General features: G+C 39.1%; 1 long non-coding RNA gene across 4 annotated transcripts in view; it reads right to left on the reverse strand.

The window, feature by feature from the left end:
• Positions 1 to 25,193, reverse strand: part of LOC149031207 (uncharacterized) — an 83,901-nt gene that overhangs the window by 16,124 nt on the left and 42,584 nt on the right. For 2 of the 4 annotated variants that reach the window (XR_016177910.1, XR_016177913.1), the window contains exon 2: positions 19,893 to 20,289. This is a non-coding gene — a long non-coding RNA (uncharacterized LOC149031207). Of the gene's footprint in view, positions 1 to 5,837; positions 5,960 to 6,045; positions 6,311 to 7,591; positions 8,336 to 19,892; positions 20,290 to 25,193 lie in introns of those variants that run through there. The other 2 variants (XR_016177912.1, XR_016177909.1) reach the window with 2 other exon arrangements.

Consider the following 25,193-nt stretch of genomic DNA (forward strand, 5'->3'; position numbering starts at 1 on the left):
TCCTTCCTCCTTCCTTTCACGTCCCAGTTCGCAAACACACGAGTTTACGCGCTTCTCGAATGCTCCTATACGTAGTAGATACTAACACGTATAGAATGAGATTACGCACACATACGCGTAAAAGGATAGCGTGTTCGGCCACCTGTATGCTTTAACCGCGGATTGAACCTTACCTGTTACTCGTCCGACACTTCGAGGAGGGAGGCTCAGCCCTCTTCTGATGGAGGGCTTCCGCTTCCGGTTCACGACACGAGTTACCTCGATTATCCGTGACGAAGGGTTAATTCAACGGACCGTATGGAAACCGGCTTGCGAACCGGCTTACCGGTTGATTTCGTTGCGATTCGTACCTATTCTCGATGGTTGAGATCAATTGGCCCAGATTTGCAAGAATGTCACGTGTTTTCTCAACGAGTTTATAAAGAAACAAGAGTATACACATATATAAATATATATTCGATAATTCATTTTTACTTAATTCTAAAGTAATCGATAAAATCAAATACTGGATACATCGAAGTTGACTATAAAGGAATAAACGTGCATACATACATAAACGTATGTATATATATATATGTATATATGTATACATCGACTAGGGAACATCTTTTAGAGAACGCTATGGATATAAAAAATCGAGGATAATCGAGGACGTAGAGGGCACTATTTTAAAGCAGTTTGAGGGGATCGAAGGGAGGCGGTGGTGGTGATGGTGATGGTGGTGGTGGCGGTGGCGGTGGCTGCTGTCGAGGGCGGCGCGGTGTTTCTGGCAGGGTCCCCAGGCACGTGGTGCTACTATTGATTTTAATTTTAGTGAAAGGGGTGGAAAAATTAGAAGGGTGGCACGAAGGGGGAACGGTGCCCGACGAGGAGGAAAAGGGGGACAACGGAGAAGTACGCGTATGTACGAACACAGATACAAACGCTACTTTCTCTCTCTCTCTCTCTCTCTTTCTATTTCGATGTGGTTGCGTAGTTAGAGAGAAAGAAGAAGGTATTGGAGAGCGAACGAATGAGCGAACGAACGAACCTACGAAAGAGGGTGAGAGCACCGGCTCCGAACAGTTTCGCTTTCATTTCCCTCTTTGCTCGAAGCCAAAGGTAGTCGCTTGGTTAAGGGAGAAAAGGAGGGGAAGCCTCGTGCCGGAGGGAAGGAAAAGAAGCGAGAAAGAGAGATAGATAGAGAGAGAGAGAGAGAGAGAGAGAGAGAGAGAGTGGAAGCATCGCGCGAGAGGACCGGAGAAACACAGAAAGACAGAGGAGAAACAGAGAAAGAGAAAGAGAGAGAGAGAATAAGTGAGGTAAAGAGAGGGTGCCGTGGCTGAATGACGGAAGTGGAGAAGGCGAGGCACGCGAAAAAGAGGAGGAACAGACCTTCGACTGTGTAAAACATAGAGGATCGCGGTGTCGTAGCGAATTCGCATTTTTAGAACGATCCTGTACTCTCTCTTTCTCTCTTTCTATTTTTTTTTCTTTTTTCTATTTCTCTTGTTCTCTTTTTCCCCTTTTTTTGGGGCCAGCTAACATTCGCGTTGCTGCTGCTGCTGCTGGTCGACGACTACGACGACCTACGCGATAACTCTCTATATTTCTTTTTTTTTTTTTTTATTTTCTCTTTTTATTTTCTTTTTTTCTCTCTTTCTTTCCGTTGTTCCGTTTCCTCTTTTATTCGGTACTATCGTTGATGATGCGTTTCGCTACCCGCAACCAAACGCGTACCACACGTCACAGAAAGAATACGACGAGAGACCTATGCGTGCACAGTGGTAGGGTAACCCCCTTCCCCTTCCCATCCTCCCTATATCCATTTCCTCTTTCTTTCTCTTTTTCTCTTTCGTTAATCTCCCACTATTCCGAGACCGTTCGTTCTATCGAAAAAGACGGTAGAGAAACGCGACAAGGGAAAAGGAAAGAAGATATAGCAACGAGATAGATAGAAGAGAGAGAGAGAGAGAGAGAGAGAGAGAGAGAGAGAGAGAGAGAGATGGATGGTTTCTTTGTGGGCGCCTAGATTAAAGGCAGGCGCTGATGGCCCATCAAAGGAAACTATTAGCGTAGAAGGTAATGCAATATTTTTTTCTTTCCCTCTTCTTGGCTTAGGATTCCTACGCGAAACGAGTAACCTGCTACGTTCTTTCGAGCGTAACCGAGAGAAGGGTACATATATATATATATATATGGAAAGGGATGGAAAGGATTGACCGATGGATCGCGATGTTCGCGGTTCAAAGGAAATCTTAGAAAGAGGGAAAAAGAACCAGAACCGTAAACGCTTCTCTGTGCATATCCATCCTCTCCGGAAGGATACCAGAGAAAGAGAAAGAATAAGAGAGAGAAAAAGAGAGAGAGAGAGAGAGAGAAAAAAGGGAGTGAAAGAAAATGAAAGAGGGGTAATATGAGCTATCCGATGAAGAACATCATCATCATCGGAACTGTGTTATTACTTATGGTGATAACGAAGATGATAACCAAGATGACGACTCATTTATTAACGACATCGACCATAAATGACTATGTTAACTTGAAAAAAAAAAAAAAGCAAGTTTATTAAAATGTGCGTTTACTCTCGGCATCATGTGCTTTTGCATTCCTCTCTCTCTTTTACTCTTTTTTTTTTTATTTTTTCCTTCTTTTGCTGCTCTTTTTGCTCTCTCTCACTTTTCACTTCGTTTTTTCTGTTTTTTTTTTCTATGTTTTTTTTCTCTCTCTTTTTTTTTTTATACGAGAAAACTCGTTAAACGCGACCACCACCACGCACGATACCTAGCTTCTCTCGCGGATGTGCAACGTTAATGTCTATTACCAATTAAGCGCGTGTTTTCACCTTCTCATCTCTCTCTCTCTCTCTCTCTCTCTCTCTCTCTCTCTCTCTCTGTGTATGTGTCTCTCTTTTGTTCACTTTATCTCTTATTTATTTTATTTCGTTTCATTCCTCTCGCGTCGTTTCACGAATAATAAACAACTTAACTTCTACGGCAGAAAAATTCCGATGTAATGCTGAGTTGAAAAAAAAAATGAGAAGCAAAGAGAGAGACAGAGAGAGAGAAAGTTAAAGGGATGAAAAGAGAAAAGAGCGTAAAATACAAAATGTTTAAACGAAGAAGTTGCTATGTTCGCGAAAATTAGCTTATAGTTATTAGCCGGTATGAGGAAAAAAATTCAACAACCGCTTTTACTTTATCTTTTCAGTGTTTACTTCGTTCTAAACTTTGGTTTCGTCACGAGTATCGTTTCAAAGTGATTACATTGGTAGCCGAAACAGGCAGAGAGAGAGAGAGAGAGAGATAGAACTAGAGTGAGAGAGAGAGAGAGAGAGAGAGAGAGAGAGAGTATAGGGGTGGTGGGTATTGGTAGAGCGTTAAAGGGTGGAATACGAGCTCAATTTCGTCCGATTTTCCAATGATTGAGAGATTCTCACGTAGTGTGAAACTGTGTCATGACGTTTACAATTTGCCGTTGGAATTTCTCTACAAGCGAGGGGGAAATGGGGGGGGGGGAGGAAAAATTAAGAAATAATAAATGAACTTTGAAACACGAATAATCGTCTAATTATCATAATGATAATGATAATGATAATGAATATGATTTAGAGAAATAGATGAACGAAGAAGAAGAAGAAGAAGAAGAAAACGAAAACGAAAATGAAAACGAAGTGAGTAAGTAAGAATGAAAGAAGAATAGAGATAAAAGTTTGTGTTAGAATAGAATGAAAGAGCGGAAGGAAGGAAGGAAGGAAGGACGGAAGGACGGAAGGAAGGAAGGAAGGAAAGGAAAGAAGGAAAGGAAAAGGAAAAGGTGGGAGGAAAAGAAGAGTAGCGCGACGAAAAATTGACTTTGCCAAAAGCTGGCAGCGGTCGCGATCGTTCCCATTGGCCGGCAGCGAAAAAATCCCATCGAATCAGCGCCGAGATGAGATTCGCAATTAAAACGCGGAATGGTCGACGGAGGGTGGAGGGCGGAGGGGGGCAGAAGGGGGCAGAAGGGGGCAGAAGGGGGAGGGGGAGGAGGAGATGGTAGTAGATGAGGAGGATGAGGAGGAAGTGGTTGAAGAGAGGGAGTGGTCGGCGGGGGGTCGAAGGGGGTGCAGCAGACGTGGGGTTGGGTATGAGTGCGCGAGAGAGAAAGATAGAGGGGTGGACGGTGACTGCGGCCGAAAGGGCGCAATAAATGTACGCATTGCGCAGAATTAGTTGATTAAAATATAAAAGAAGAACGGTGGGGATGGACGAGGGAGCGAAAGAGAGTGGCGAAAGAGGGTGGTTAAAGAGTGAGCCTGACTACTCTGTTCTCTCTCTCGCTCTCTCTCTCTCTCTTTCTCTCTATTTCTCTTTCTCTTTCTTTTTCTGCGTGTCAGAAGGAGAAAGCTACTCTTCTCTTCTCGCTTTATCCCTTTTGCTGCCACCACTGCCACTCTCCTTCCCTCTCTCATTCTCTCTCACTCACTCTTGCACGCTTGTTCGTTCGTTCGCTTGCTCTCGCTCACTCCGATCGAGGCCGGAATGGTGTGGAGAGCGAAGAGGGAGAGAAATAGAGAAAGAGAAAGAGAGAGATAGAGAGGGCGAGAAGGAGAGTAAAACGAAGAGGGAAAGAGGATGACTGGAGAGAAAGAGGGAGGACGCGAGCGAGAGAGCGCAGCAGCCCGGGAAAAGAAATAATCTGCGAGCTGTATTGACGTTTCTAGTCTAACTCTGATTGAATTATGCATGAGCACACCGGCGTTGCCGAGCTCTCTCTCTCTCTCTCACTCTCTCTTACTCACTATCTATCAATCTCTCTCTCTCTCTCTCTCTCTTCTTTTCCCTTCTTCTTTCTATCTCACTCTCTCTTTCTCTTTTCAATTCTCTTTCTCTGTGTTTATCTTACTCTCTATGTCGGCTCTTTTATATTTTGTCGGATCAACGATACTCGTCATCTTCTCGAATAAGACACATAACCCGAGCGAGTGCGACAACTATTCTGAAGGATCACGTTGCTTGGCTATATACAAGGAGATAGATAGATAGATAGATAGCCAGTGAACGAACGAGATGGTTCTTCTTATTCCTTACTATCGAGAATAAACGAACAAAAACGGATAGAGAGTAAGGATCGTCGTGTCGTAACCACTTGGTAAATGACTCTCGCTTGGGGGTTGGAATCATGAGTCTCGGATGCGGTTAGCAATGTCTTTAGGTATGGAACGGGTACGGCGACTACTTTTACTTCTCTTTTTCTTCTTCTTTTTTCCTTTTCCCTTTTCTCGACGATGTATACACACACACACACATATATATATATATATATTGTATTTATGTGAGTATAGTATACATGCATGTAAATATATGTGTGTTTGTATGAGATGTACGTATATATGTAACTATATATCTACTCCCCGGATACGTGCAATTTCAATGGGGGAAGAATCGGTGTAACGAAGAGCCGAGAGAAGTGCGGAAATAACATGGTGCATCATCCAATAATTACGAATGCGATCGCGTTGACGTTTCCCGAAGCGGAGACGCGGGTGGAGATATCCGTGATTGTTGTTCGTGCGATAATATAAATTTTTATCGCGTATTTAGAAATATATATATATATATATATATATATATATATATATATATATATATATATGGGTAGGTGGGGGATGGACGTGATACGTAATTGATCTGTGTACGTTCGCGTTATTTTATTCTTCCTATACTCCAATAATTTTTTACGTAGTTGGGGGTGGTGGGCGAGTGCGAGAGAGATAGAGATATAGGTAGATAGATAGAGAGAGAGAGAGTGAGAGAGAGAGAGAGGGAGAGAGAGAGAGAACATGCGATTGTAAAAGTTATTAATCGCGAAGTACCTACCTGTAATCTCTCTCCGCGATCAATTAAATACGGCAGATTTTGCAATATTTCAGTTAAATCGAAACGCAGCCCGTCGGGAAAAAACGGTTGGGAGGCCATTGCTGGCGTTTGCGAGAAAGATCCTGCAATATTAATAAGCGCAAAATTGCATTTATACATTTTTAGCTTTAAAAGAGTTAAAAGCATTTTGCTATTGAAGATATTTTACCGAAACAAAAGATAGCTATCATGACCCAAGATATTTGTTGAAAATAGATATTACGTAGTAAATTTAGTCAGAGGAAACGAGAAAAAAAATGTTATCGAGTTTTTTTTTTCTTTTTTTTTTTCTCTCTCGAAGTGAAGTTTTCACATTTTGTTAACCTCTCTACCCCGTTTCTGTCATTTTTATTTCTAAAGATGACGTTTGATACACACACACACACACGAAGAGAGTTTTTTAAATTGTCCGATCGAACGACGATCTTGGTTTAAAACGTAAAAACAGAAGAAGATAAAAGAAGAAAAAGAAGAAGAAGAAGAAGAAGAATAAAAAACGAAGATAAAAAAATCAAGAGAGAAAAAAAAAATTCATTTACCGAGGTCAAACGGATGATCGTAGTTTTCGCGTTTTCGCACGCACGTGTCTCGTTGTGCTACCGAAAGTGGTGATACGAGAAAAAGAAGAGGAAAACATAGAGAGAAAATAAAGAAAGAAAGAGAGAAAGAGAGAGATAGAGAGCGAGAGTTAGCAACGAATAAAACAAAAAAAAAAGAAAAGGAAAGAAATAAAATAAAAAAAAAAAAAATGGTAGAGAGAAACGAAAAAGAGAAACCGAGCGTACTCTCGAAATGTACGTACGAATGCGAATAGAGCAAAACTCGACGAGGTTGTTGAATAGTACGAATAAAAGGCAACAAATCCATTTTTACGTGATAAATTCATCTAGACGGTTACGGATCGACGTTTTACTACGATAACTCAAGGCTTTTTCCCTTTGGGCGAGATCATCCCTTTTGAAAAACCCTACCAACGGGAAGTGTACATCGCGTGGTCACGAAGCCGATAAAAGAAAAAATCACGCTTACAACACGCTGGTAACATCTCGTTTCGAGTAGTCTACGATGAAAGATACGCACGATTTGCCTTTGTACGTCGATTTAAACCGACGTGCTTGATCAAAGCTATTCTCGAACGCTTTGCACGTTTACGATTGACGAATTCTTTATTACCTATCTACGTCGATACATATATACATATATATATATATATAACATAAGATCGTTTAGTTAACAAAAGTTAAAACAGGTTTGTTTGTTTGTTTATTCGTTCGTTTGATTAAAAGAAATATTATGAAATAATAGAAAAATCATAACGCGTTGTTACAGTTAATAATAAACGACGATTAGAAAGTTCGCGTTATAAGGGAAAACCCAATTAAAGATGATCTAACAAGTTCGTGGAAGATCCATTTGTCTCGTGCCAATTAACTTTTTTCTTTCAATAGAAAAGTATTATCGTACAAGATTTCTACAAATTAGTAACAGCTAGCGTACGGTTAAAAAATCGGACATTATTTTTCTTTTATTATTAGAACGTGATTATGACAAGTAGTATAAGTCGAGGATTAAGATCTTTCGAGTAGTAAAAGAAATTTTTAATAAACTTAATATTATTATTCAGCAAAGTTGTTTAGAAATATTTGTTTGTTTAAAAATAGTATGAATATCTGAGAGAGATATTATATTTGTTTTGTCGTGTCGAGTAACATTACCTCTCGGTATATTCGTTGATGCTTCTTCCCTTTCGAAAGCATCAGGAGATACAGGATAAGCTACGGTTTCGCTATTAATAGAGAAAATCAGGCCAGGGGGAGATCGTGCCTAGCGCTCGACAATCATCAGCGCGTGCAGAAAAGGAAGAAGGGTAGAAAAGCTGCGTGGAAAGTGCCCGGACATCGGTAAGGGTGGCGGCATGTAGTATTCGTGTTGCGTATGATGATGATGATGATGATGTATTCCCAGTGCGTAAATGCATTCTAACCACGTAAAAAATCTTGTCCGTTACTTTCGTGCTTGGTCTATCGAGAACGACCGATTTCGAGTTACCTCATTGGTTAAACGTTTACACGTTAGGATGACTTGTTTCTCGCGTTTATTAGTCGGATAGGTCTCTCTCGTTTAAAAAAAAAAAAAAAAGAAAAAACGAGCTAATTGTAAATCCTGATATGAGGATTTTTTGATAAAATTGTGGGATGTCAGGGAAGGTCAGTACTTTTCGTGCTTGGTAAATTGCGCACGGGAAAAGTATGTACACGAGGACTTTAACGCGGGAGTACTTTCAACATTGGAGAGTTCTCGTATAGAGTCCCAACTACGGTACCTAAGTAGAGGCCGCATATCATATCATAGCTCGGTATTCCCAAGATGTATAATTTATGGAAGATAAGTGATCTCGATTAATTAAAAATTTATGCGTTAGCCTCAACGAAGCATGCTCGTTTATAACCAAGTATATATATATATATCACGTCTTATGCTCGACGTGTTCTACAAATACTTCGTTCGTGATTTGGGGTCGAAAAAAAATATAATAATAATAAGTCTTGTATATGTTACAAATATAATAGAAAATAAATTCTAGTATAAAATGGAATATCATTTACTAGTAAGATACGATAAGTTATATAAAAGATATGATGCGCAAACGATGTTTTTACGTTAAAAATACTTAATAAAGCGAATCGTGTTGGAATAATGCTGACAAGCGTTATCGGCAACAACGAATTAAAAATAAAATAAAAGAGAGAAATAGTAGAATATATCTATACATATATATATATATATAGAGAGAGAGAGAGAGAGTGAGTGAGAGAGAGATAGAGAAAAAAAAGAAGGAAAGAGGATATAGTAGATAGGTAGAGGAGAAATATACAACGGTACAATTCTCTGATGCAAAATCGAGCCGACGGGGCGCTGATAAATGTATCGTTGTAAAAATTAGCGCCGGTCGAACGTCGATAAAATTATAGGAGTCGGAGAGTTCCGCCTCTCTATGTCTCTCGGCGCGCCAATTTTATTATGTATTTACGCACTTATACACCCCGTATAACTACGCACCGCCCCGACCGAACAACCACGCGAAAGAGTATACGCGGGGGAGGAGGAGGAGGGTGACGGTGGAAGATGAGGAGGTGGGGACATGGTGAATCTCCCACCAACGCGGTCCAGGTACATCCCCGCTACCGAGAGCATCGAAGGGGGAAGCCATGCGTCTAGTACTAAAAACGTGGATCGATACTAAAATGCTTTAAAATCGCGGATTTTATATCTAACGCGGGCGGAAGGGATAGATGAAGTGGGAGCACGGGGAAAAGGGAATGTTATAGAGCGAAAAAGATAGAGAATAAAGGCAAAGAAAAAGAGAGAAAGAGATACTAGGAGGGATAGAGTGAATGAGTGAGAGAGAGAGAGAGAGAGAGAGAGAGAGAGAGAAAGAGACATAGTAAAAGAATCCAAGTGAGATAGATAAAAAGAGATGAAGCTAGCCTAGGCCGATTCGGAAAAAGTTATTCGTGTTGGGGCTCTATAGAACTTTACCACAGACTCATTTTTACTTCGGGTTATCTTTACCATTTTCTAACAGGACACAAACTTCGTCTATTTTAACGCTTTACCTCGTATTACGAAAATTCGTATGATCTTTTTATACTTTTTAATTTTTTTGTTTTCTTTCTCTCTTGTTTTTTTCCATCTCTCTCTCTCTCTCTCTCTCTCTCTCTCTCTCTCTCTCTGTTTCTCTTTTTTCCGGGTTTTGGTTTTCCGATTTTACCGGTATACTGTATTGAGATATTATCGTCGATATTCACCATACTTTTGTATCTCGATACGTATGTATTACGGCAATATCAATTTGTCGCGAATCGAGAGAGCGTAACGATAGCCTGGCATGAAATAAACGGTGGATTTATAATAAAATGCTTTATATTTTACGTTGGAGAGAGAGATACGCATTAAAATAAAAAATTCGCGTTGCTTTCGACCCTCGTCCCGTCGCATTCGGTCTGGCTTTGCGAGATGATATTTATGCCCATTAAACTTCCAATCGTGTTTTTCGTCGATTCAAAATCTCGAATGATTAAACGTAGAATATATACATATATATATATATATACGTACATACGTATCTATATATTATATATGTATATTACCTATCTATATAGATCTATGTATATATATAGATATGCGTATATAATATGGAAGTTACACACGCGTCGTATAAACTTCCCTAGAATTATTAAAATCTACAACTCGCGACATATTATTTCTTTTGATGGTTTTGTATTACCCTTTGTATAAATAAATATTCTTCATAGCATCGGCTTGCGTCCTCGTCATCGTCGTCTCCGAGTCAGGGTAGGGGGGGGAAGGGAGGAAGAGGGGGTTCGCTTGTTTCCCGATTTACGGGCGGAGCCTCGTTAAAATTTCTAATTGTTAGCAAAGAGCCACGACGCGCGGCCCGTCATTATATTATCGTCCACCTTCTTACGCATTCCATAATTTCCTCTAGGAGAAAGATAAAGAGAGAGAGAGAGAGAGAGAGAGAGAGAGAGAGATAGTTAGATAGAGAGAACGTTGAATGAAAGAAAGAAAAAAAAAAAGATAGAGGAGAAAACGACGGTGAGTTTAATTTGTATCCCGTCGAAGTAAAGAAAGAAAAGAGAGTAGAATCGAAAAAAAAAAATACAAAATGAAAGGATAAAATAAGGGAAAAATAAAGAGAGAGAGAGAGAGGGAGAGAGGAGAAAAGAAGAGTCAACGCGAATGGGGGATGATGTAGAGAAATTCAGTAAAGACGAATCGCTTTGGACAACAAGTCCTACTCTACGTAGCACCCCTTCCCACCCCTTTCCGCGAGATTCTTCTTCTCAACAGGGTAGGTAGACACTCGAGAAAGGTGCAAAGGGCCGAAGGAGGCGCGCGCGTACGTTGGTACTCGCTACATAACTTTTCTTCCCTGCCTATACGTGAGAGTACCCCTGAAACGGTAAAGTACGCGAGAAAGAGAAGAAGATGAAGAAGAAGAAGAAGAAGAAGAAGGTATAGAAGAATGAGAAGGGTGAAAGAGGGAAAGCATGTAAGAGTGATAGAGATAGAGATAGAGATAGATAGATATAAAGAGAAAGAGAGAGAAACAGAAAGAGGGAAAGGTAACGAGGGAGATAAATACGAACTAGGGCTGGCGGGTTAGGGACGGCAGGGCGCCCCTTGTTTCATTCCGCTTTTTAATAAGGACCTCGTTTGGAACTCTAGGCTTTAAATAGATCAATACCTACGCACTTCATCCCTGGCAACGAACTCATCCACCTCCCGCTCGTTCCAGCCCCTGGCCACCCTTTTTACCCCGCGGTCTACCGCCCTCGTCCCGCGCTTTCTCTCTTTTGCCCTCTCCTTCCTACTACTCTTTTCCCTCTATCTTCTCTCGTTCCTTTCTCTCTCTTTTGCACTAACTCTCTTTCTCCGCTCGATCGCCGTCGCGTTGCGCGTCTTCTCTCTCTCTCTTTCTCTCTCTTTTTCTCTTTCTCTTTTTCTCTCTCCGCAAACTACTCGCGAGCGACCCACACCCTTTTTTGCAATTCCCTTTAAGAGAAAAAGATAGAGAGAGAGAGAGAGAGAGAGAAAATGCGCGCTCATGCACGCAACTACTACGAGCAGCACGATTTTATCCGTGTGGTTCTAACGTTAGTGAAAAAGCGATAGAAATATCACGTGTTCTCTTTTTTTTTTTTCCTCTTGACAGATACACAGAGTAAGATAGAAAGAGAGAAAGAGAGAGAGAGAGAGAGAGAGAGAAAGCAGTCGGCTTTGGCATCGTCCCGCATTTTCCCTTTTTCCCTACACTTTTTCCTCGTTTTCTTCATTTTTTTTTCCTTTTTTCTTTTTTTTTTTATTCCCCGAACGGCGTGGCGGCGCCAGCGAACCTTCCCCTCTACCTCCCGGTACCACCACAAACCCCTGCACCAACCCCTTTACCGTGGCACGGCCTTCCTCTCTCTCTCTGCGTGAATGGGCGAAATGTAGGTAGAAGCGTTTTCGCTTTCTATACGGCACCCGGCGAAAACGAGAGTCACGTACGCCTGGAGCACCAACGCCGGCAGCATCACAGCACCGACACACGTGGTCGGACCACCTTTTCTCTCCACTTCCTCTCTCTCCTATAACACATTCTCTCTCTTTCTCTTTTCCTACGGTCTTCCATCAGTACGTACAAACGTACTACGTACGTATACGTATATATATATATGTATATGTATATATGTATATATAGGTATACATACTATGTTCATCCGGCCGATGATATTTGTATGAGTCCATTAGCCGTATTTCTCTCTCTCTCTTTTTTTTATTTTTTTTATTTTTTTTTTTTTCACGATTTTCCCGTTCACTCGCATTCATTGTCGTTGTCTCTAACCATCTCACTCTCTCTTTCTCTCTCTCTCTCTCTCTCTCTCTCGCACTATTATACTTCAGTAGGTTACGCGCGTATTATTCTCGTTTGACGGATTTTTCAGGGACACGACGAGATAGGTAAGTAACGCGTACGAACAACAACAGTGTTTTTATGGAATGTCAGGAAAAAATTGAGATAATTCTCGTAAAATATGTAAAAGAGAAGAGAGAGAGAGAGATTGCGATTAGTAATGTTTTTTATTTTTATTTAAATAAACTGTGTTTAAGATTCATTGTTTTATCAACCCTAGTAGCACAAAATATTGAAAAATATTGAATAAATGTGTATTTAAATATCAAAGAGAGATGCAATATTTTTTTTAAATATTTTTAATATTAAATACACATGTATTCAATATTTTTCAATATTTTGTGCTACTAGGGAAAATTTCTTTTTTTTTTTTTTCTATCGATAATTTCAACGAATATTTAAGAAACAATCAATGAAAACAAAAGAAGAAAAAGAAGAAGAAAAAGAAGAAGTAGTAAAACACCGATTAGACATTGAATGTTGTCTTAGACGAAAACTACTCGAAGGCGAGTCACGTAATCTCGTGGCAGATGAAACCAGTGGAGGAGGGTGGTCAGGGTTGGATGCACGATTTGTATTTTTTTTTAGGGTCGAAGGGGAGCGCCGATGAACGAGGGACCCGACACTGGTGTCGGATTCCCTCTCTCTCTCTTTTCCTCTCGTTTTTTCTCTTTCTCTTTCTCTTCCATTCTCGTTTTTTTTCTCTCTCTCTCTCTCTTTCTCTTTTTCTCTTTCTCTCGCTTTTAGCACGTCGTTCTCTTCTTTTTTCGTTTTCCTTCTCTTTCCCTCTTTTTTTTTTTTCACGGACGTTTGCGTCGGAAAGGGTGATTTGTCGACCTGACCTCGAGAACCGTGAGAGCGTCCTTGACCTATCGACGTCGACGCCCGATGCTCTTGACGCTCAACGTCGGACGCCGGAAGTGTCGGCTATCTTTTCTCGCGCCCTCCGCACGTATATATACGATTTATCCGTATCATTATTCTCATTCCTTCGCAAACTAATCACGAATTAAACTATGTCAATAATTTTACATGAAAACATTATATTATTTCTATAAATCTAATCTTAATATTATATTATATGTTCGATAAGCGATAAATTATTTTAATGGAAGAAAAATAATATCGATAATAATTATTTCAATAATCTATGTTTTATTATTTTTCATTTTTTCATCAAATTGTCCTCGATTGTTTCTTTGAAACAACAACAACAACAACAATAAAAACAAAGGTAGATAGAAAAAAAGGAAAAGAAGAATAATCGTCATGAAAAGATTAAAAACAATGTGTAAATGATGAGAATAGCATCGAAAAGAGAGAGAGAGAGAAAGAGAGAGAAAGAGAGATTGGTGTGGTTCGCGTTGTCCTATCGTTCAGCGAGGGACCCCTCTCCTCAGCCCATTCGTTCACTCCGTTCTCCTCCCGATGAGAGTGAGTGGGTGGTAGTGGTGGTGGCGGCGAAGCTTCGGTCGAACGGAGGAGAACTAGGATGAAGTGGTGTTGAGGGGTGAGTAGGAGTAGGACGGGGGGTAGGTAGGGGGTGAGTGGGTTGGGGTGGACGGATCGGGGCGTGCATACATCCATAGGCCGCGTAATTTCCGCGGGTCGCCGCAAAATCAATAAAAGAAACATTACATCGGCGGCTGGCAGTACTGAGCGGCACTGAGCAGCGTGGCGTGGCAGGGGCCATGGGATTGGATGGGGAAAACGAGATGGGAATGGGTCGCGCAAGCGTTGCTAGAAACTCCTATTGGAGTTGCCGGGTATGGGACTATCTCTGTCTATCTTCTATCTCATTCTATCTCTCTCACTCTCTCTCTTTCTCATACTTTTTCCTTGCTTCCGTAGAGGAAAGAGGCCGCTGAAGGAGAACACCAACGAGTCTTATGAAATATGGCCTCCTTACGTAGGATCCGCGGATGCCGCCCTAAGGATGAAGAAAGGGAAGGAGTGGGAATAGCGGACCGGCGCGCGTTTACCTTTGAAAAAGAGAGAAGGAGAAACACAACCTTAGAGAAGGAGATGATAAGTAGATGTGAGAAGAGGCAGAGAAGAGAACAGAAAGAGAGAGAGGAAAATCGACCACCTATCCTCTCGAGCAACTGAGGGATAAGAGCAAGATAGTGAAACAAAAAGAATGAAAGAAGAAAAGGGAAAGAGAAAGATTGCGAATAGGAAAGACCCTGGAACGTAAAGGAAAGAAGAGGAACTGGTCATATCTTTTTTCTCTCTCTCTCTTTCTTGGTATCCACATAAGTGGTACCTTTATAGATATGTCGTGAAGCAACCCCTTTTTCTTTTCTTTTTGTTTTACTATTATAACGCGTCCCTTTTCTCTCGACGAAGTCTATGTTTTGTTCTTCTTCTTCTTCTTTCAAAAATATTCCATCGTGATACTTCCGTTTCGACTCACGATCAAGGCCTTTTAATAGAATACATTTTTAAAAAGGCATCGTATACTCTCTCTTTTTCTCTCTCTCTCTCTCTCTCTCTCTCTTATTATAGTCCGATCGATTGTAAACCAGGAACAAAATTAATTTAACTGTAAAGTAACGTTAATTAGCGAGTCGTAATAACGCGGTTATAAGATTACTACCCGTATAATCAATGTTTTTGATAATATTACTGCACTTAATTTCAGTTAAAATTATAGATAAACTTTACAGGTTAACTTGATTTTACACAACGTTTATAATATCGTAAAATCTGTGTAAAGTTATATCTTCATTGTGTTTTTTTGTTTTTTTTCATTTTAATTAAAAACATCAATATGCATTAGATAAACCAAATAAAATTAATCAAAGAAATTGTAACGAATAAGACGATTATCGTGTAAACTTAAACTCGAATGATATAATACGATCGAGAGTAAGAAGAAAATGCGTCATTTCAAAGTTAGGTGAAGTCGACGACGAGTAAACACCTACGCCGAGTGTATCGGCTTCTTGAAGGATGAAAAGGGGGTAGCTTGTTTAACGAAAGACCGAGTTCGAATGGATACAATCGAACGAGATGGTCGATAGAGAGAATAAAAGAGAAAAACTAAAGAGAAAGAGAAAGAGAGAGAGAGAGAGAGAGAGTGAAAACACGAACGAGAACGTAAGAGCAACAACGCAGATGCCAAGGGGGTATAGATGAAGAAGGAAATGAGAAAGCAACCCTGCGGAGGGCTGCACAAAAGGGTAAGGTGGGGGGAAAGTTTGTCCGTCACTCAACGTGGATATTTACGCGCGGGGCACTACCGTCAATGGGGGTTGAGCAACATAAAGGAATCTCTTCCACCCCCTCTCTTCCCCCTCTCTTACTACCCTCTCTTCACCACAATCTCTTGCGGTTACCATCTCGGTCGACTCTTCGTTCATCGACACGTTTTCGAACGATTGTTTCGTACCGTGGCAATGAGCAGTAGCAGCAGTAGCAGTCACAAATGACCATTTATCTACCCATCTCGATCTCGTATTATTCGCGATAGAAACACAATCCCGATGGATTATTATTATTGTCTTTTTTTCCCTTGCTTAGAAATAGGAAAAGAATCGTGAAAAGGAGATCGTCGTGATGACGTGACAAATTGTCTAGATACTCGTGAATAGGTCATTCATACATAATATGTGTACGTATATGTGTGTGGGTGGGTTGGGTGGTAGCTAATAAATTAAAAAATACTTTCATGTTATATTATGTCAACTGTTATATATCGCATATTTTAATTAAATCGCGTAACGAAAATTGTTACTGGGTAGAACAAAACAAAAAAATTAATTTTTCAACTCCTTGGATTTTTTGAATTACACGGCATGGTGTTTTAATTACTTATAAATCCTCCCTTTGATTTTTATTTTACTTTTTTTTTTTTTTCAAACTAAAAACTTTAACACATTTTTATATTCCTTCGTAAGGTTATTTTTATTTCATCGTGTTAACATTGACCGGTACAATTTTATCTTCTCTTTATGAATCATTTTCTAAATTAAATTCAATTTTTTACATATTATAATATAACAATCGTGACACGTTATTCAAAGTCGATAGAACAGTAGGACTGACTGAGAAAATCTGTTTTTAAAATCTAAAAAGAGATAAGAACGGATAACTAAGAGTACTCATTGTTCACGTTTATTTTATTTTAGTTTTCATAGCATCCGAAAGGAAACCTAGTTTAATCCTTTAAATCAATAGAGAAATTCTATCTCAAAATTAGATAACTTTCGTTTGAAAGGCTCACAAAATAAAAAGAAACATTTTATTTTCTTCTTCGAATTTACATAGACAGATATTGAAATGAGAAATCGAAGAATAGTTATTTATTGTATATATTTTAAAATCTAATTTCAATTTCTTACTCCTCCTTCTTAATTACTCACAACTTGTATAAATCACATTTTTACCTAATTTTATATTTTAACAAATCGGTATAATTTATTTCACAGGATTTGGCTGGTTATTTAACAAATTAACGGATTATAAAAAGTAACAGTAAGGTGTAGTATATCTATATATATATATATATATATATATATATTATTCAAAAGCTTTTCAAAGTTGTGATTCGTTTAAAATACGAAGGGTAAAGAATGTCGGGGTATGTTTACAGTCCAGTGTACTGATTCGTACGGATAGTCAGCGACGGTGATAACGCGTTCAAGAGTGATCCGTTATCCGTTAGCGTCATTTCGTATTAAAGGAAACGAAAAGTCAACGAGACGAGAATTATTCCAATCGATGGTACCCCTATCGATCCGACGAAGAACATTGTAAAGATAAAGTGAACTGGGTCACGATATAAATTAAGTGCTATCTCGGTAAGCCGACAAGTAAAATAAAAGAAAAAGAACAAAAAAAAGTGGGGAAAGAGAAAGAGACAAAAAAAAAACAAGAGAGAAAGAGAGAAAGATAGAAGGAAGCAGATGAACAAGGGGAGGGGGAGGGAAAAAGGGGTAAGATAGAAAAAAAAAAATAAAAAGGAACCTCCTGAGTTTTCAGACCTATACTAATTACGATATCGCCCTTAAAAGGTAAATTGATCCCTCGTTTTAGGCATGATGCGGATGTGGATGAAAGAGTCCTGTTCTAAGGATCTTTATTTCCTTTTTTTTTTATCGGTGTATCTTTAAATGATCGAAGTTAGTTTCGAATGCGTTTGAAAGTGCAACATCCAATTTCGTCAATCTACCCTTTTCCTTTTCCACGCCACGTTTTTTTTTTTATTAATTATTTCTTTAAATAACGTGACAACGAGCGTGTCAAAGTAGAAAATTTGTAGAAGTATTCGTTCGGAAGTGTCTTTACGAATAAAAAGCTTATTTATAGATGAAAAATATCGCGCAAGTTTGACTTCCAAATCTAACGTTCTGGAGAAAAACGATGTTCTCGTTTACGGAATCATAAAATATAACAACGTTCAATGTACTCACTTGACACAGTTTTTAGTATCTACGAAATATTATGCGAAATTATCATGAAAATATCACTTGAATTTCTTACGTTTACCAACGACACAACGTATTTAGTATTTTAACGAAATACAATGACAATCGTACGTACCTATAAATGCTAAAACTGTTCATAAACTGGTTAATAAGATGTACCGATTGCAAAATCGAAAGATATCCTATTATAGGTACTCGTTAAAAATGTTTAATTATAGAGGACAAGCTTGAGTTGAGTTACTTCGTTGAAAATTATCTTCAATTCTCGAACTAACCCGTTCTATTTTTCATTTCTTTCGGACGTTGCTCGCGGTACACTGACTAAAAAATTAAGAGTGCGCTCGATTCGGACTGTTGGATAAAATGTCGGATGGATAAAATAAGTAACTTCGAATAACATCCTGAATGTACGACGCAGGTGGTTCGTGTGATGCCAGTCATTTAATATTTCTCTTACCTGCATCTGTAGGTTGATGTAAATATTATATTATAATGTATTTTATTTCTTTTCCTTCTCAACAATTTTTCAATTTAACGATAATAAGAAGTTGAAATATACGAAATGTACGATATCCGGTATAGCAATGATGATACATAAGTACCAAAAAGATAACGTTAACATAGTAAAATGACATATGTGAGCCAAGTTTATACCGCTGTCCAATAAAATGACACAATTACCATTACCAAACATTCCAATGCTCGTTTGCATGCGATATTCCCCAAAAAAAAAAAAAAAGAACCATCCTATTAACGGCAAATGCATTTTTACTTTTCGTATTGAGTACAAATACGCACCCTTTCTTTTCAAAAAATTCACAAATTTGTAATATTCACATGATCAAAATAAATGTTTACGTATAAACTACTGTTCAATGATAATCATTGATAACAACACAAATTAGGGATGTTATCATTTTTAATTAATACGAAAAGAAATTAATAGAACTTATCAATTAATAATTTACAATCAAAAAAAAAAAAAAAGAAACAGTAAATTTTAATAATTCCATAAAATATTTTACAAAAACGATATAAAAAAAAATCAATTTTCGATCGATGCCGACATATTGCGTCGAAGGGGTTGGTAAGCAAATGTTCGTCAGGGTTAGCGGACTATTTTTATGTCGTTGTGACGCGTTGCAAAGGTTTATCGTGCGAATTATCCTAACACGAATCTCAGATAACGGCTTAGTCGCGTGTAGACGCGTTGCGTATTCTTTCTTTTACCCTATATATATATATATATATATATACGAATGTAAATGTGTTCGTGTTTGAGTACAACGTGCGTGTGCAATTAGTTTGACGGTGCGTGCAGTCGAGCGAGTGCACGAATGTTGCGTTTATCGAACTCGCCCTTTTTCGACGACGATGACGATGACGACGATGACGACGACGAACTAAATCCATTTTTCGAATCTGTGAAAACAATGTCATTTTCGATGATTTTTTTTTCAATTTGGAAATATAAAATACGTTTGTTTCTGAAAATCGTTGGATTTGGTAACGACCCGTGTTAAGCTTGATGTCGGTAGCAGCAGACAGTTAACGCAATGTTGCGTTATATCCTATTCTCTCTCTCTTTCTCTCTCTTACTCTCTCTTACTCTCATTCTCTCTGTTTTTATTACGCTCGTTTTAAATAAACTTCATTAGCACATTATGAAAGTTACAAGTAAAAGCTTTTCCCCAATCGCGTGAAAAAGGGTGTAGCGTAGTGGAGTAGGAAAGAGGAGCTGGGGGAGGGGGAGGGGCGGATAGGAGACAAGTTCGATGAGATACTTTTACCTTGTATGATGTATCCGAACGAATTTTAGCATAATAAAAAGAAAGGTTTCGTTGATAATCGCGTCAATAAAACTACAACGCGTATGTATTTTCGTCTCATTCGTTAAACTTCATCGAGAAAGATTAATAACGAGAGGATTTTATCTATCTGTAGGATATTATAACATGTCGTTCACATTTCGAGGAATTATTATATTGTAAATGAAAAAAAAAGAAAGGAAGGAAGAGAAAATTTGTGAACCACTGAAGAAACTAGTCGCCGTTGGGTAGAGGATGACGAGAGAGTCGAAAACCTTCTGTGAACCCTACTTACCCCCCACCACCGTCCGGTGAGACTGCTTTCTTTCGTTCCACGATGGGCCCGTTCGTGGCTCGATGGCCGGGGCCAAGCTGCAGGCTCGGGGCCTAAAATGCATGCTAGGTTCTCGGTTTCTCTCCTTCTTTATCTTTTTTTTTTTTTCTTTCTCTTTCTCTTGACACACGAATACTCGGTTGGACGATGGGAGAGGGTGAGAGGGGGGAGGGGGAAACGCGCGTTGCTAGGCGTCTTCCTCTCGTTGCTAGGGCCCCGCGACTCGGTGCCCCTCCCGGCTCCGCCCCGTACCAAGCCACCGCTACAACTCCGCGGAATAGTCCCAAAATGCATCGGTGCCACACAGGCCCTCCCGTCCCTCTAACTGCTTGCTCACCCGTTGCTGCGCAATGTACGCCTAAAAGAAAAAGATAGAAAGAAATGAAAGAGAGAGAGAGAGAGAGAGAGAGAAGGCTTATGAGAATGGCTTCGAGTTTCTACTATGACTCCTTTTACCATCGCTAAAACCAAATCACCAACGTACGTCGACTTTTCTTCTTTATCCCCTTTTTATTTACTTCTTTATTTGTATCCTTTTTTTTTGTTTTATTCTTGTTAATACCAATTTTTAAAAATGACATCGAAACTTTTGTTTGCCTAGGATTTCTAATTTATTCATAATTTATTTCATTAAGTATAATACTTTGTACGCAAGTTTAATGTTAGTTTTATTAAAACTAGTAAAAGATATAATTTAATTATTTATTGCTATTACAACAAGAGCGGATGTGTGGGCCACAGCCTATTTTAGGTTGGAATGACTTAATGCAATTTATTCCTTTCTCTCTCTCTCTCTCTCTTTCTCTCTCTCTCTCTCTCTCGTGTTTATCTTCTCTACTCTTCCAATCTTCGTTCCTGCCGCTTTTCTTGCCTACTTCTTCTTCTTCTTCTTCTTCTTTCCCCTAGTTACTCGTCGACTTCTTTCTACTCGTCGTTGGATATAATTTACTCTCTTACTCTTTCTCTTTCTCGTACGGAATACAAATATACATTTATATACGTAGTAGTAATAGTAGTAGTAGTAGTAGTAGTAGTAGTAGTATTTAGAAGTATCTTGCCATGTTCTCCCTCTCTCTTCTACTAAAGTAGCAATCTCCAATTTTTGGTCCCCCCCATACCCTTCCTCTCCCACTCTCATCAGTATGGCGGAGCAGCCATCTTCTTGTCGCTGCCCTCGTCACGTATCGTCGAAAGTACACGGTAGTTTCTTCCTTTTTTTTTTGTTTTGTTTTGTTAGTTCTTTTTTTTAGTTTTGTTCAAACGATCGTTGTACCCAAGCCTCGTACTTATGAGGGAGAAAGAGAAAGAACCTTCTGAAATATACTTTTTTTTTTCTTTATAGAAAGGCCCTCTCTTGCTTCTCGAAGAGAAAAAAATGAAACAAGAAAGAGAGAGAGAGAGAGAGAGAAATAGAAGGCTGATGATTTTCATCAAACGAACGAGAGCCTATGTTCGAGAAAATACGAAATCGATAACGATTGATCGCATAATATTCGCACCTGGAGTTCTTTGTTCGTATACCGTGGTTGCGGTGGTGCGATGGTAGCTTTGGTGGTAGTGGTACACGTAGGGTGGTCAAAGGAAGGTCGTAAGAAACAAGGAAATCATAAGAAATCGTTGCTCGATTCTACAAATCGATATATCGCGAAATCACGACTAATACACGTGTGTAATACGACGCCCGTCTCGTGTTGTTTCGTGTCGCGTCACGTTTATCGTGGCTCGGACGCGAGCGTGAATGGCATTAGCAAATAATGGAATACGAAAGAAGCCATACGAGACGTCGACAACGAGGTATTTCATTATTAATGCGCGTACCCATACTATATCGTATCGGTTAGTCGTTGTTAAACGGTAAGTTGAGAAGAACCGCGATGGCTAATCGTTCGAATTTAAAATATATATACAAATACACATACACCAACCAATAAATGCGATTACGCATTTAGCATAATTTTCCTTAAATTGATTGTCCTCTTAATCGAATACACGAAATCGTGTTAGAAAACATACAACGATAACATAAACATTGTTAAATATCATCTTTTCCTAAAACATGATAAATAAATTTCTACAACAATAACAACAACGACGACGACGACGAGGAAAACGACTAGCTGCGGCCCTGTGTCTTTGCTAGAATCCCCTCTCTACCAAGTTTTGAGGCTGCACCTAAAAGCACTATCCCTTCGTTCTGGCGGCCGTTGTGCAGCGAGTATGGCCCTCCCCACCATCATTGCATTCCTCCTATTTGGGTCCCCACCATCGGGTCCGAAAAGTGCAACGGCCTAAATTCACGTAGGGGAAGTTACCAAGGGCCTTGGGCTTCTCCCACCAAGTTCTCCGGTGCAACAACCTAATTTCTAGACCCTCCTTCCCTCTACCTCTCCACCGTTTACTAACCCCCTCGTCCCTCACTTCACCACCTCTACCATCCTCGTCTCGTCATCCTCCTCCTCCTCTCCTCGTCGTATTCCTCTTCGTACTCTTCACCTTCTCTCTCTCTCGCTCTCTCTCTCTCTGTTCTGCAACCGCCCGCACGGAATCATCGTGCCTCTTCTACTTAATGCAATCGCTAGTCGGTTTTCGGTGGCGACCCTTTTCCTCTTTCTCTCTCTTCTGGCCATTTCCCTTCCCCTCCTCCTCCTCCTCCTCCTCCTCCTCCTGGTGAGTGCGCGCACGCTCGCCTCAGCCTTATTCTCTGCACTCTCTCTCTACTACTCTCTACTCTCTACTCTCTACTCTTCTATCTCTGTTTCTCCCTCCTGTCAATCGTTCCTTCTACCTCTTCTCTTTCCTCCTTCCCTCTCGAACCTCCCTACTTCCAAAAGCCCCCTTTTTCTTATTCCCTCTCGTCGTCGCGCAATCGTGTCCGCTTACTAGCGACTCGTGGATGCAATACGATGCCATCGTACTACACAACATCGCGGCAAAGTCCCGCTCCTTCTCCTTGCTTATTTTCTTATTCCTTTTTGTTTTTTATTCTTATTCTTGAACTGTTCTTCTTTCTCTTTAGTTTTTCGTCAATCTCGTTCATCCTAATGAAAAAAAAAAAGGAATCAAAGATGTTCTGCAACCATTTATATAATTTACTATGATAGATTTGATTTCAAACGTTCACAAGTATTCCTAGAATTGATTTATAGTAAATTTAATATCATTTAGTTACTTTGGTTACAAGAGAGGAAGAGGAGGAGGAAAGATTTAACACTAGATATATCAGACCAGTCATTTTGACTGGTCGGGTCATTCTAATTCACAATTTCTACTTCATGTAACATTTGAGTTTTCTGTAAATAATTAAGCGTTTTGTTATTTAAAAATATCTATTAATCCATTAATCTATTAAAATTATTATTGTTAAACATTTTTTGTTATTTTATAAGAGTAAATAAAGACTGGAAGCCTCGAAAAGCATTTTTTTTTGTATACATCAGTCATTTTGACTAGTGTGGTAGAAATAGGTATACTGAAAATGGTGGTATATCTAGTGTTAATAACGTTGGGTTGGCAAGAAAGTAATTTCGGTCTTCTAGTGTGAAATAAAACTTAATTGATTATTTTAACGTTTGTTTAAAATTACACAAGAATTTGTTCCTATAGCAACCTAAAAGTATCAACTACCAAACCTCAAAAGAAAAAAAAATGCTAACATTAACACTAGATTGCCCAAAGAAGTCATTTTGTCTGCTTTTTAGTTTCAATTAGAAAAAAAATTATGTATATGATGATACAATTTTTTCTAATTGTGTTGACTTTTTGTACAACATATAAATGTGTTTATTAATAATTTTAGTTACCTCCTCCACTCCTTCATTTCCGGCATCTATAGGTATATACAAAGTTTAGATCTTTCTTGTATTAACAAAATAATAACGAAACAAACATAACGCCTATCTATTGGTGCAAGCCGAAATTACTTTCTTGCCAAGTCAATATATCGTTAACACTAGATATACCACCATTTTCAGTATACTTACTTCTACCACACTAGTCAAAATGACTGGTGTATAAAAAAAATGCTTTTTGAGGCTTCTAATCTTTATTTACTCTTAAATAATAACAAAAAATGTTTAACAATAATAATTTTAATAGATAAATGTATTTATAGATATTTTTAAATAACAAAACGCTTAATTATTTACAGAAAACTCAAATGTTACATGAAGTAGAAATTTTGAATTAAAATGACCCGACTAGTCAAAATGACTGGTCTGGTATATCTAGTGTTAAAATAAAGAAAAAAAAAATGGAACTTTTTAGGAATTAGGTAATTTTCACTGTAAAAAAAAGAATATAGAAAATCTATTAGTCCCCGACGCATGTATTATAATATTTTAGTAAAAAAAAAGAAAGGTTCTAAAAAAAAAAAAACTAATAATAGGAGATCTGGGAGAGAAGCGTGGGACTGTTTCTCTAAGACGGTATACACGTATTCAGAGGTATCGAAGTTTTTCGTCGAAATTAACCTAACGACTAGAACGAAAAGAAATTGAGAGAAAGAGTGAAAGAGAAAGAGAGTTGGTTGCTGCTGCTGCTGCTGCTGCTCCACCTCGAGGGGTTTATTCGTAGGGGCCTGATTAGGCTGTTGAAAAATCGCGCTGGCGTGCAGACCTTTCTAGACATTGTTGCAATCGTAGAAATTGGGATGAAGAAGGATCGTTATCTTCATCTTCTCCTTTCTCCCCTTATTCTCTTTTACATCGATGTTCCAGGCTCGCACGGGAGCTTCGCGAGAGAACGTTCTTGTGAAGAGAGTTAGGTAGGTAGGTTGGTAGGTAGGTAGATAGGTAGGTAGGTAGGTAGGTAGATATACGTAACTCCGATCGAAATTTTTCTTCACCACTTTCCTCTACTTGTCAGCTTCAAGCATGACTTTCGTCCGACTGTTATTTGAAAGAGAAAGACCCTACATGTATACATATGCGTGTGTATATATGTGTATGGATAGGTATGGTAGAGAGATATAAAAAAAAAAAGAAGAGAGAAAGAATCTTCTCTCAAAGCACTACTCTACTCGCACATACAAGAGAGAAGAAGAAGAAGCAACCTCTTTGGTTGGTTTCTTGCACGCTTTCGAATTTCACGCGGAAATCGGCCCATTTCGGCGCGCCTCTTTCGTTTTCGAAGGCATTTCACCGTTCAAAATCCTCCTCCTCCTCCTCCTCCTCCTTTACCTCTCTCCTTTCTATCACTATCTTACTTTCTGCCATTTTGATGCTCCTTCCTACTTCTACTCTCTCTCCCTGTTTTGTTTTTTAT

This window comes from Polistes dominula, unplaced genomic scaffold (genome assembly GCF_049000335.1).
Source record: "Polistes dominula isolate Pdom_NZ unplaced genomic scaffold, Pdom_raw_medaka contig_25, whole genome shotgun sequence".
NCBI classification, from domain to species: Eukaryota; Metazoa; Arthropoda; class Insecta; order Hymenoptera; family Vespidae; genus Polistes; species Polistes dominula.